Source organism: Physeter macrocephalus, chromosome 4 (assembly GCF_002837175.3).
Source record: "Physeter macrocephalus isolate SW-GA chromosome 4, ASM283717v5, whole genome shotgun sequence".
NCBI lineage: Eukaryota > Metazoa > Chordata > Mammalia > Artiodactyla > Physeteridae > Physeter > Physeter macrocephalus.
In genome coordinates, this window is record NC_041217.1 from 107039175 (window position 1) to 107051674 (window position 12500).

Here is a 12500-nt window from a genome sequence, read left to right on the forward strand (position 1 = left end):
CCACCATCACCACCACCACCACCACCATCACCACCACCATCACCACCACCACCACCATCACCACCACCACCACCATCACCATCACCACACCACCATCATCACCACCACCACCACTACAAACATCATTTTCCTCTCTTGAATTTTGTCTAGCCTTCCTTTCACCTTGTAAGAACATGTCCCAGTATACCCAGTCCCTTTCGCTCAAAACACACACACACACACACACACACACACACACACTCACACTCACATCTTGGAAAAGAGGTGCCTCTGGCACCTTTGAGAGGATGGCCTCCTTATATATATTCACACAAACACAAACACCATCCCTCGCCCTTACCTTCTTTGGAAAGATCTAAACACAGACCCTTAAAGGTTATTACTCCCCCAAATCTTAATTTTAATCTTTAATGAGTATCCTAACAAAATCTTCTTGGGTCAGCCAGTTTGAAAATGCATAACTTTGGTCAAGGAGAATGTGAGTGGCTGACGAGGGCAAATCCATCTTGTTAACAAGAAAGGAATTACTCAAAAAACATGAACTACTTTGGAAAGATGGTAAAAGTTCAGTAGAATCATTTTCCTTTGAAAAAGATAATCGGTGTTTATAGAGATATCCAGGAGGAAAGGATACTATCTCACTTGGTGACTCACTCAAGTTTGTCATAAACATTCTTCTTCTGTTTCTGTTATCATCAATATAAATGACATCCCTTATGGTCTGGATGCCATTTTGGGTTGGCCTCCAAACTCTTTATTGGTATTATAAAGGACTGAGAGATTTCACATAAGTAAAATTTTCAAAAAAATAAAACACACTTTTATAAAAGCCAATATGTGTAAATAAGGTTATAATCACTTTAATGGAATTATTTGTGGTACACTGTCCTGCTTTCATAAGAAAGGGATAGATAGCACTTGACTTCTGGAAATTTGATGTGCAGAAGTTCCTGTTTATGGAGCCAGCTCACTAAACACATGTGATCAGCTCTTAGCAGAGAGAGCAGGAGAGTGACAAACAGGTGTCCCCAACTAATTCTAGCAGCAACCTGAGAGCCTTCACAAGAGTTCCCTGGCCCTTAGTCTCAGTCTGGCTCCCTGGTTCACCTCATGCATGCACAGACCCCTCCCAAATATCTGCAACAGACAGCAGCAGCGCTGAGCCCTCAGGGTCTAAGAGGAAGACAGTGGAGCTCTAAGTAGTGAGACAAGATGGATAATGTGGATAATGTTGAGACGAAATTTCTAGTGTGACAGAGAAAGCACACCTAAAAACAAATTTTCTAAAAATATTTTGAGCAATTATGCCAACATTTGAATAAGTGCACAGCATCCCAAGGGGAATGGGGACTGCTCATTAGAAGGAACAGCTTCTTGGAAACAGCATCAGCTTAGAAACTAGAGGACCAAGGTTCTGGTCCCTCATTCTATCCCTTATTAACTGTGTGTGTTGCTCAACGAAAGACATTTAATCTCATTGATCCTCAATCTTCAGCTATAACAATTAGAAATAGTAATAATTGCCTTGCTATTACATATAAGAGAGCACTTTGAGACTACAGTGAGTTAATGTATAGGAAGTGTTTTATAAATTCCAAAGTACAACATAAATAAATATTTGCTATTCTAAATGAGATATTCTCCATGCTTATTAAAAGTCTTGTTTTTTTATAATCACATAGGACAAAACTTCTCTAAAATTTCCCTTGAAAGGATCAAACTGGTGATTGTCAGGATTCACCAAAACTTGCCACAGACTTGGATCAAACTTAATTTTGATAGAATTTTCTCCTATTTAAGTAACAGCTTTGAGCCTCTTTTGACATTGCGTAAAGTAGCAAGATGAGAGGGTCAATGTTTTAAAAGGTGGTTTCTATGTGGTTCAAAGTTCCTCCATGAATAACCTCACAGTGTAAGTGAACAGTACTCATCCTGGTGAGATGGCAGCTTAGGAGAGCAGAAATTTATTCTTGATGCTAGCAGAAAAGGCAACATGTTAGCTAACAACACTTACTCTGGAAACTATCATAAGAAAAAATAAGAATAAAAGCAAAGTTCATCAACTCTTCATAAAGGCAGAGAGCAACCCCAGTAGCCTCCAAAGTCTTCTCAGAAAGGTCTGTGAAAACTTTACCAAGGGATGCTTTCTGATTCTATGACAATGAAATTTCCATCACTTGCCAATGGAAAGAATGTCAGGAATAAAATAATAACTTTGTTTAATATTTATTCTATGCCCTCATATTAAATATAATTTATGTGATTGGTTTTTGTAGTACACTCTTTAATTATGTATACTTTAAGATGCTTTATATTATACATGGTCATCATTTATAATTAATTAATTCAATATGGAGTTTGTACTCATGCCTATAAAATGTTAGGCACAACGCCCTGTGTCAAGAGCATAATCTTCTGTATCATTCTCGCTACAAGAAAATCAAGGTTTAATTTACAGCATATTTTCTAGGGATACTTCATCCTAAAAGCAAATATTCCCTTTTTGTGCTGAACATCATTTATTGTTTCCTTGATGGATTAGAGTCGTCACTGAGATTTAGGAAGGTGCAGATAAAAGGGCAGATGGGGGTGTCACCAGCACAGACTACATGAAGCTAGTTTTCTCATCCAACCACTCTCCTGAAAGTCACTGGTAAACTTCAAACTACAAAAACAAAGGGTTTTCTTCTTTATCCTCATTCTACTTAATATTTCTACAATAACCTCCTCTTTCTTAAAAATGTTCCTTCCTTGTGTTCACGATACTGCGTGTTCATTGTTTTATGGCTACCCCTCTGACTGTTCCTCCTCACTCTCCCAGGTTGGCTTTTCTTCCTTCACTCATTCTCTCCTTGTACAGTCCTTGGCCTTCCTGGGCCTGGTTTTCTTCTTATGCTACTTGGTCTCGTTGAAAACTCCTGTCCACTTCCATGGATTCAACTTGGATTCATCTGTAAGATGATAGCATCCAAAAAATGATATCTCTACCCTAACTGCTCTCTACTTTATACACTTATTTTGACAACAGTAGGGCATTTCGACCCAAATGTTCCATAGATTCCTCAAGTTCAATTTATCTAAAACGCAAGTAATTAATCTCTCTCCTCTTGTGAACCACAGTTAACAGCTTCCTTATCCCTTCCCTCCCAAGGGTCATCAACTTTGAAGTCTTCCCCATCCAATCAAATCCTAGTCATTCTATAGGTGCCATGTTTTTTTAGCATCCCCTCATTCCAGTATTGTTCCCTTTGTTCAGGCTTTTATTATCAACTAGGAGAAAAGAAGGAACTAATATTTTCAAGTGCTCACTAGACACTCTATATACATTTTCCATTCATTCCCTCAAGAACCATATAACACTGGTATTATTTTCATCACCATTTTTCTGTTGAAAACACTGTTGAGTCTCAGAAAGATCCCAAATATTGGCTAAAGTTTACAGAGCTAAAACAGAGCTTGAATTGAGGTCTGACTAGAAATCTTGGTCTCTCCCCACCTCCTATTTTGGCATTTCTTTATCCCAGCCAGTCTCCCTGTCACTGGTGGCTCCTACCCAGACTAGTCTTCTTGGGCACTGGTCTCTGAGCATGTTTGATGGAGCAGCTTAGTGGTCTGTGGGCTAGGTTTTACTTTTATGTCCTCACTATATTTTGGTCAACAGTTAAAAATTTAGAAATCACACCACCCCAACAAAAAAAAAAATTCTATTTTTTCATTAAAATGTCAGACAGTCCTGGAATGTTAGGCCTAGTTTCTCACACAGCAATAATCAATTGACTCAACCCAAGTCCTAGCCACAACCTGGCCATCACTCTGCAGTTCACCAGGCTGCATCACTCCTAGTTTTCTGTCAAATATGCCCGGGTTCAGTTTATCATTGAACTTGCCTCACTAAGCTTATACTGTTGCTTTTCTAAGAACACATCGTTTCATTTAATGATATTACTTGTGTCACTTTATTACCATTTGAGTTTGCAATTCCTGGTCTATAAGCATTAGTCAGCTCAAGCTGCTAAAACAAAATACCATAGACTGGGTGGCCTAAACAACAGACATTCATTTTCTCACAGCCCTGGAGGCTGCTGGCATGGTCAGGCTCTGGTGAGAGCTCTCTTCCCGGCTTGCAGATGGCCACCTTCTGGCTGTGTACTCACATGGCCTTTCTGTGGTTCATGAGTGTGGAGAGAGAATGAGATCTCTCTTGCTCTTTTTATAAGGCCACCCATCCTATTGAATTAAGATCCCACCCTTATGACCTTATCTAACTTACCTCCTAAAAGGCCTGTCTCCAAATACAGTCAGATTGGGAGTAAGGACTTTAATATACAAATTTTGAGGGGACACAATTCAGTCCATGACAACAGTTTAATAATAATTATTGTTGAGTACCTACTATGTACCCAACACTGTTCTAAGTACTTTTCAGGTATTATCTAATTTAATCCTCATAATAATTCTATGAGATGGACACTTTATATTTTTCCCCATTTTCCAGATGAGGAAGCAGAGAACGGTCATGTAACTTCCCCACAGCTAGCAGGTAACAGAGCCAGAATTTAAACCCAAGTGGTCATATTCTTAACTTCTATTTAATGTTGCTTTTTAAATTCCCCAGAGTTTAAAGGTTCAGCCTCTCCTTCCAGCCTGAGCATCACCTGCCCCCTCAGGTAAATGAATCGTGGGCATTTTCCGCTTCCTCCTTATGGTTGCCTCCTCTTCCCTTAGCTCGCACCCTTTTCCTTTTTTGAGCTCTTTCCCTCCCTTTTCCCAAGGGGCTGTACAGACTCTTACTCACCGTCTAAGACCCTGATAGAGTTACATCTCCTTTGTGACATTCTCACGACTTCTAAAAGTTCTGACATATCTGAGCTCTCTCCCCTCAGGGCTCTCCAAACCCTTTACTCTTTATACCTGCTGTAAGTATTGCACAAACTTATTACATTATAAAGTGTGTGTGTGTTTCCCTTGAAAGCAGATTCCATGCTTTTTCATCTTTGTCTCCTTAAGGCTGACATACATGAGGTGCTCAGACATGTCTGTTACAGCAAATTGAGCTGAAGTTTTAAAAATATTTTCCCCAGTTTATTTTATTGAGATATAATTGACACATAACATTATATTAGTTCAAGGTGTACAACATAATGATTTGATATATATATTAACCAGATAACCTCTGAAATCTCCTCCAGTCTAAAACCCTATAATTTTTAGGTATGTGTATGTGAGATATGCATGCCTCTGTTTAAAATGCCCTCAATCTGTTGAACTTTTAAATTTCTTTTTTATCAATTTCTTTAATTTTTAAGTTTTTCTTTCTCCTCCGTTATAATCAGGGCAATTATTCTTCCATTTGATGTGGTTTTTGATTTGGGGTGGGGGGAGGATGGAGGTAGGTCTAAAATGGAATGCTTTTTTCTGGTTACCCTGTCATAATCTAGGTGCTTGAGGTTTCTGGAAGTCTTATTTTTACCTAGGTGAACTATTGCTTGTTCTTAATTTTTTTCTCATATCACTTTAGACATGTTTTTAAACCCATAATGGAAACAGAAACCCAGAGCTAGTCTGAAGTGGATGTACGCTTTGCAGAGGCCTGATGGTGAGCGGTACTATCCTGGCTGAGACAAAGTTCCACACTGAATAAACTGAGTCTGCTTGGTTCAACAGCATCTTAGGAATCAGCCCGTAAAGGAAGCAGAGAGGCTTCGTGTAAATGCAGCACTTTACTGCCATGGTCACCATTTCATGTGTATTTCTCTCGGTCCGGGCGTTAGCATAAGAACAAAATTCAGTATTTAGGGAAGAGGTAGAATAGAAAGAAAAAAAGGGAAACACCAAAGATTCCCGTAATATTTGAGCAATTTGTTTTAACTTGCAACTCTACCAAATGTCTCATCAGATGATAACTGATTTTGGGTAACACTGTATTTTTCAGAGCACTATCACACACATTATCTAGTTTCATCCTCAATGTAAGTTTATAAAGTATCATTATTTTTATTAACATCCTCATTTTCTATAATCTCAGAGAGGTATAAAGACACGCCCAAGGTCACAGAGCCAATAAATAGTGAGGCCAGGATTTGAATCCAGATCCTCCAACCTCAAATCCTAGACTCTTCCCATATGACTACAATGTCTCAGCTTTACTAGGTCAACATTTCATTGTCAGTTGTTCCCCTCTTTTTCCTTCCAGTAGCAGGCCAACAGGAAGAGCAGCAAAAAGATTCAGATCATTTCCAAGCTAAAAAACCAGCCTCTGAGGAATCCAGAGCTAACTGGGTAATAAGTAGTGTAGAGTGGTGATGACAACCAGAGAATTTTCCATTACTGTCTTACATGCTAACACACTGGTATATTTGCCTGTTTGGGAAGCCACCATTTGGATAATTCCTATAATCCCACCCTGGTCACTGCACCTGGTGCTCTTGTAGGAGGATTTACACTGCCCATGACCCATGCATGTTCATAGATTTGTGTAAAATCCAGTTGGAGCACAGTATGTATGTGGAAGGTGAAATGTGGTACTTCCTGGGGCAAATGATACCCTGCAAGATATGTTAGACTTTCACGCTAGGCAAATGAGTTACTCAGTGCTGTGCCCCCTTGTAGCCCTTTTGTGTATACCTTTATCTCTATTAGCCTACAGTACACTGTATTAAAACAAATATTTTAAGGCTTTTATTCTGCTCATGTGGTTTTTGAGATCAGAGACTTTTTTTAATTGAAGGATAGTTGATTTACAACATCGCATTAGTTTCAGGTGTACAGCACAGTCATTCAGCTACTATATATGTACATATATAGATTCACATTCTTTTCCCTTATAGGCTACTACAAAATATTGAGTATAGTTCCCTGTGCTATACAGTAGGTCCTTGTTGTTTACCTGTTTTATATACAGTAGTGTGTATATGTATAGTGGTGTGTATATATAGTAGCATGTATATGTTAATCCCAACCTCCTAACTTATCCCTCCCTCCAGCCCCCTTTCCTCTTTGGTGATATCAGGGACTCTTTTTATTCATTTTTGTATTGCCATTGTCTAACAGACTGCCTGCTGTTTGCAAGAACACTTATTTCTCCACACCCAAGGTTCCTGTGGGGAGAAACATCCATGAGTGTGGCACCCCATCCAGGCTTCTGTCAGGCTCCTCACTCACTACTTTTTCTCCTCCAAGCCTCCTTGGAAGAAGAGGAGGTCACTTCTCTATTTGGCAAGAGTGATGGGTAATTGATGTATCAACTTGACTAGACCATGGATGCCCAGACATTTGGTCAATCATTATCATTGGGTGTGTCTGTGAGAGTGTTTCTGGATGAAATAAACATTTGAATCTCTAGAGTGAGTAAAACAGATTGTCCTCCCTAATGTGGGTGGGCCTCGTCCACTCACTTGAAGTGGAATAGAACAAAAAGGCTAAGTAAAAAAGATCTTCCTCTGCCTCACTGTTGAGCTGGGACATTGGTCTTTGTTGGCCTTTGGACTTTTTTGGGGTCTCAGGCTTGCTGGCTCTCATACTGAAACATTGGTTCCCCTGGGTCTCCAGCTCGCCAACTATAGGTCTTGGGACTCCTCAGCCTCCATAATCATGGGAGCCAATTCCTTATAATAAATCTCTTTATATGTATAACTTTATCTGTAAGCATCTTGTTGGTTCTGTTTCTCTGAAGAACCCTGACTAACACAGCAAGTTTGGCAGACCATCATGGAATGATTGGGAAGGAGTCAGCCTGCCTTTGGGAATAGACATTCTCTCTCCACTATGCTGGAAGCGTAGTGAGCAAACTGGTCAACAAACTTAGCTCAGAGTGGTGATTATGTTAGCAAGTTTGTATGGCCATTTCTCCAATCAACTGTTTTGGTTAAAAAGTTGATATTTTGGTCTGCCTACCTCTGATTGTGCATCTCTCTTTGAAATAGTTCTAGACATGAGGCAGGGAAGGATGGTATTATTTATGGAGACTCTAAAACCTCAGTGAAGGTGCTTAAGAAATTTTTGTAGATGAAAGAAATAAAGAAAGTATAACAGAATGTCTGGTCAATATCCTTTGCAATGGTACACCTTTCACAGAGAAGTTGGTTTTGCCCAGTGCTCCGAGGGAACTGTAGCTAATGATCAGGTACCTGCACATTTGAGTCTCACAAATGTATATGTAGCATGTAGCTTGCTTAAAAACCGTTACCAGTATGAATAATTAGAGGAGGCTCTGATCTTTAATGGGTAAGCATTATAAGCTATTCCATATGCACCCACACCTTTACATTTCTGTATATATATCAACACTTCACTTCCAGCTAATCTTAGTCTGTTATTTGATTTTTAAGTTTCCTTTGGAATGGCCATCCAGAGAAATTGCCCATGCTTCTCCAGGACTGTGCCCTGACTTTGTAACCTTATTTTTCTGTATATGTGTTTATGTGCGGGGAGAATGGAAAAGGAAAGAGAGAGAGAAAGAGTATGTGCATGTGATTGGAAAATGTGAAAGCTTCCTATTGATTCTCAGAGACAGCTTGGTAACTCACCCTGAGATATAATCACAGTAATTCTCCTTATCTGTCAGTTCCACTATAAAAAGAATTAGGACAGTGACAGACATAAGTGGACCAAACCCCGCCCTCATCAAAAAATGTCCAGAATATGAGAGATAAAGGACATTAGTGCTCCCCAGAAGCCAGTGAGGGTAGAGTACTGTTATAAGTTCTCTTTGGTTCACATCATCTGTTCAGAAGGGAAAAAAGGAGGGAGGGAGGGTGGGAGGGAAGAAGGGAGGAGCTACATAAAACATACAAGTTGCAGATAAAATCACTTTGGGTTATGAACACTTCACTCCCAGTAATTGAAATGGAATTTCAAGAATGATTATTAATGATTGTGACTCAAGAGAAAAACTCCTTTGCCTCCCTCCTTGTGCTGAAATCCAAGATTCTGCTCCAGCAAGTCACCTACTGACGGGCCTTGCCCCTAGCACTGCCGCTGATGATGGCTTCCTCACCCACCGGGATCCTCGCGAGAACTGCAGCCGCTGCCGGAAACGTCTGGCACCAGATTCCTCTCCAACTCAGTGCCTAATGCTATTACACGTCCTATAACAGCTGCACAGTTACCTCAGCGAACCATTTGAGCATTTCAGAACGGATAAAGAACTGCCATTTACTTATGCCTAACACTAATCCAAACATGGTCTTTCACAAAATGATCTGAATAAAACGGCCAACTGGGCTGATAACAAAAAGTTTACAAATGAAGCTTTTACGCAGAACTTCTTTCCACCCCCATGCACAGTGGATGCTACAGACCTCATGCATATAGGGGAGGAGACAGAGCAAGGTGTCATTATGATTTCCCCCTAGGCATCATACAGAGGCTCTGCTTGCTTTCTTGTCTATACAGTCCCTTTTAGCTGACTTCTTTGCAGGGAGTGATCTGTGACTGAGTGGTCACATGCAGTCACATCGTCTCACCCACCGGCAGTCATTATGACCAGCTCAGCAAGTACCTGGTGTACAGAGATTAATGATCGTAGGCCCCCCTCTCTCCATTAACCGTCTAGTTGGGGGGAAAGATACTTACACAAAGACACACACATTTTGCATACTCCACCCGACTTCTACCTGGGGCAACATGGGGTTTCAAAGGAGAAAGTGGCCAACTACGTTTGGAAGAGGCAGGGAAGGGAATAGTTCATAGAGGACTCCACATTAAAGATTATCTAGTCCAGTAGTTTTCCGTCTGTGCTTCTCTGAGTGCTGGGGTGCCTCAGAAAACGAGGTGCTGGGCCTTCCTAGGCAGCTTCAAACAGAAAACATCACTCTTCATCAGTTTTATACATTCAAGTGCCAAAAGATGCATTGTTAAACAAAAATTACATCAACCCCTAGCACACAAAATCTTCAAGAGGGTTCATTTCTTTAGGGGAAGAGCAAGATTTGCTGCATGGGAGGGAACATGAGCCAGTGAAAGCTGGAGTCTTGAGGACCACCAAGAGAGGGCTAATCTCCACTGCATGAGAAATAGAAATCTGTGATGGTCAGAGATGGAAAGAAGGAACGAGAGGGAAGGAGTGAGGGGAGAAGGGCAACATGACCAGAGGTTGGAGCCCAGGTTTTCAAAAAGGTCCAAAAGCTTTTACTGGCATGAGTATCTAATAGGAAATTCAAGCTATTTTTTTGTAAATCCCTTCATCTTCCCAAAATAATCAGTAAATTCTTTTATACACACAAAGACTCATGACTGGTTTTGCTGGTGTTTTTAGGAGAAATTAAGGTAAAGAGCTAAATTTTATGCTTGAATCAATGAAGTGCAGAACAGGCAAAACACAATCCCTCCCCAGTGGCAGTGGGGCCCACAGGATGAGGCCCTGGGAATTGTACTTTGACATAGTGTGGGCTGAGATGACTCAGATGAGAGATGACTGAGATGACTCACAAGTCATCTTTTCTGGATCTCAAAGGCCAAGGAGACCCCGACACCTGGGCCAGGCAATTAAAATTTCATCTGCAAAGAAAAAGTGGGTTGGGTCTGCAGCTAAAACTGGTTTGAAAGGCATTTATTTAATCCAGGCCCTTCATCTAACAAGGAAAAATCACAGGCTCCAGAGAGGCGAAGGGATCTGTTGAGGTCAAGCTCCACCTCTTAACTGGCAGAGACAGGACCGGAGCCCAGTTCTTCTGACCCAAGAAAAGCCAGGCTTCTGTCTACTAGGCCAAGTTCAGGTTCATCAATCTGCTATAACCATAGTATTTAGAGGGAGCAGGAAGGTGAAACACTGACAAATCCCAGTCTCAATCCCACCACGCAGTAGGGCCCAGCCAAAAAAAAAAAATACAGGCTCAGGAATCAGGGAAACTGTGGATTTGTGGATTTTGCTGTGCAGTCTGGGCCAAGTGATTTAATCTCACTGAGCCTCAGGCTATCGTCTATAAATGGAGCAAATAATACTTATCACGCAGGCAGGATTTTTTAAAAATTTAATAAAGCAATATATGTAAAGTGTATGCCACATAGTAAGCAATGGATAAATGGAAGCAATTATTATTGCTATCAAATGGGGACCTTTACAAATGTACCATAAGATTGATTTTTAAATGCTTTTTGCTTAATTATAAGACTAATACATTTTCATTACCAGTAATTGAGAAAATGTAAAGGAATTTTTTTTTAAAGATTTCCCACATTCCTGCTACCCTGAAACAACCACTATTAGTATGTTGATGTATTTCAACAGGAATGATTTAGAATGTGCCGTTTCTTGTGCCTTGTAACCTTCCAAGAGCACTCAATTTAGAAGAAAAAATTGGCAGGAATGCAGCCTGTTCTAAAACCAATTTCTTGTTTGTTTTTTTTATTTTAGGGGGTAGTGGGAGGAGAAAAATTATACACAGATATAAACCATGTCAATACAAACATTATCACGTTTTAAAATCATATTTTCATCCTTTTTTACAACTAGATTTGCAGAGTGCTTTATGGCCCATTAAACAAGTTCCCATGTAGTATCTTTTTTGATGCTCTTAACAGCCCAGGGCACTAGGTACTATTATTATACACATTTTGCAGATGTGGAAAGTGAGGATCAGGAAAGTTAAATGATTTACTCTAGGTCTTTCAGGTAGTGAGAATTTGGATGGAAGCCTAGGATTTCTGACCCAAAGCCGGTACCTCTCTGCTAATTATCCATACCAAGGAGAACTCTCTCTAATTAGCCTTAATCATCTGACTGGCCTCAAAGATAAATTAGGAGAGAGCACAGCCAGCTAGAAAATGCACGGGAGTGCAAGTCAGGAGAGCTCAGTGACATGCCTGTTCTTAGCATTGGCAAATACACACCCTCCCTGGGTTTAAGAGTTCCTCATTTGTCAAATGAGAGGGGATGGCCTCTTGGGGGAAGGGTCACACCTTCTAATACTAAATTCTGTCATTTTAAGGCACATAAACAAATTACATCTTTCTAACCTGTGAAAACATTTTTGATCTGACGCTGTTAAGAAAAAAAAAAAAAAAAAAAAAAGATCCCCTCTAAAAATCTAAACGACCACAGTGAGAGACACCGCCCATCAAAAATGTCAAGAATCTCCAATCTGGCCCAAGTAATGGGATGTCCCAGACCCAGTTCAAGTTCTAGACCTGGATGACCTATAGCCCCTGGGAGAAGAGCTCCTTTTGTGAATCTACAGTGCTGTGTGCCTCAACAGGGCAGAGAGAACTCAGCCAAATATGAGTATCTCAAGTGGAATTCCAAATGTGGATCTCTTTTTCCAAAGTGTGGTGCTTCACCAGTTGAATCCTGATGACTGTTTTATGGTGTGCTAGCTTGTTATTAGCTGGATATCAATTTGAGATTTTCAGGACACATTTATTTTTGGACCAGATTTTACGAGAGATGCTGAGACTGGCCAAATATCTGTTGTGGAGAAATGGAGAAAGAATCACTGAACTTAGCTGGATTCTCTGGATCCTAACATCGGAGGCTCAATTATTAATCTAAGCAATGCCTGTGC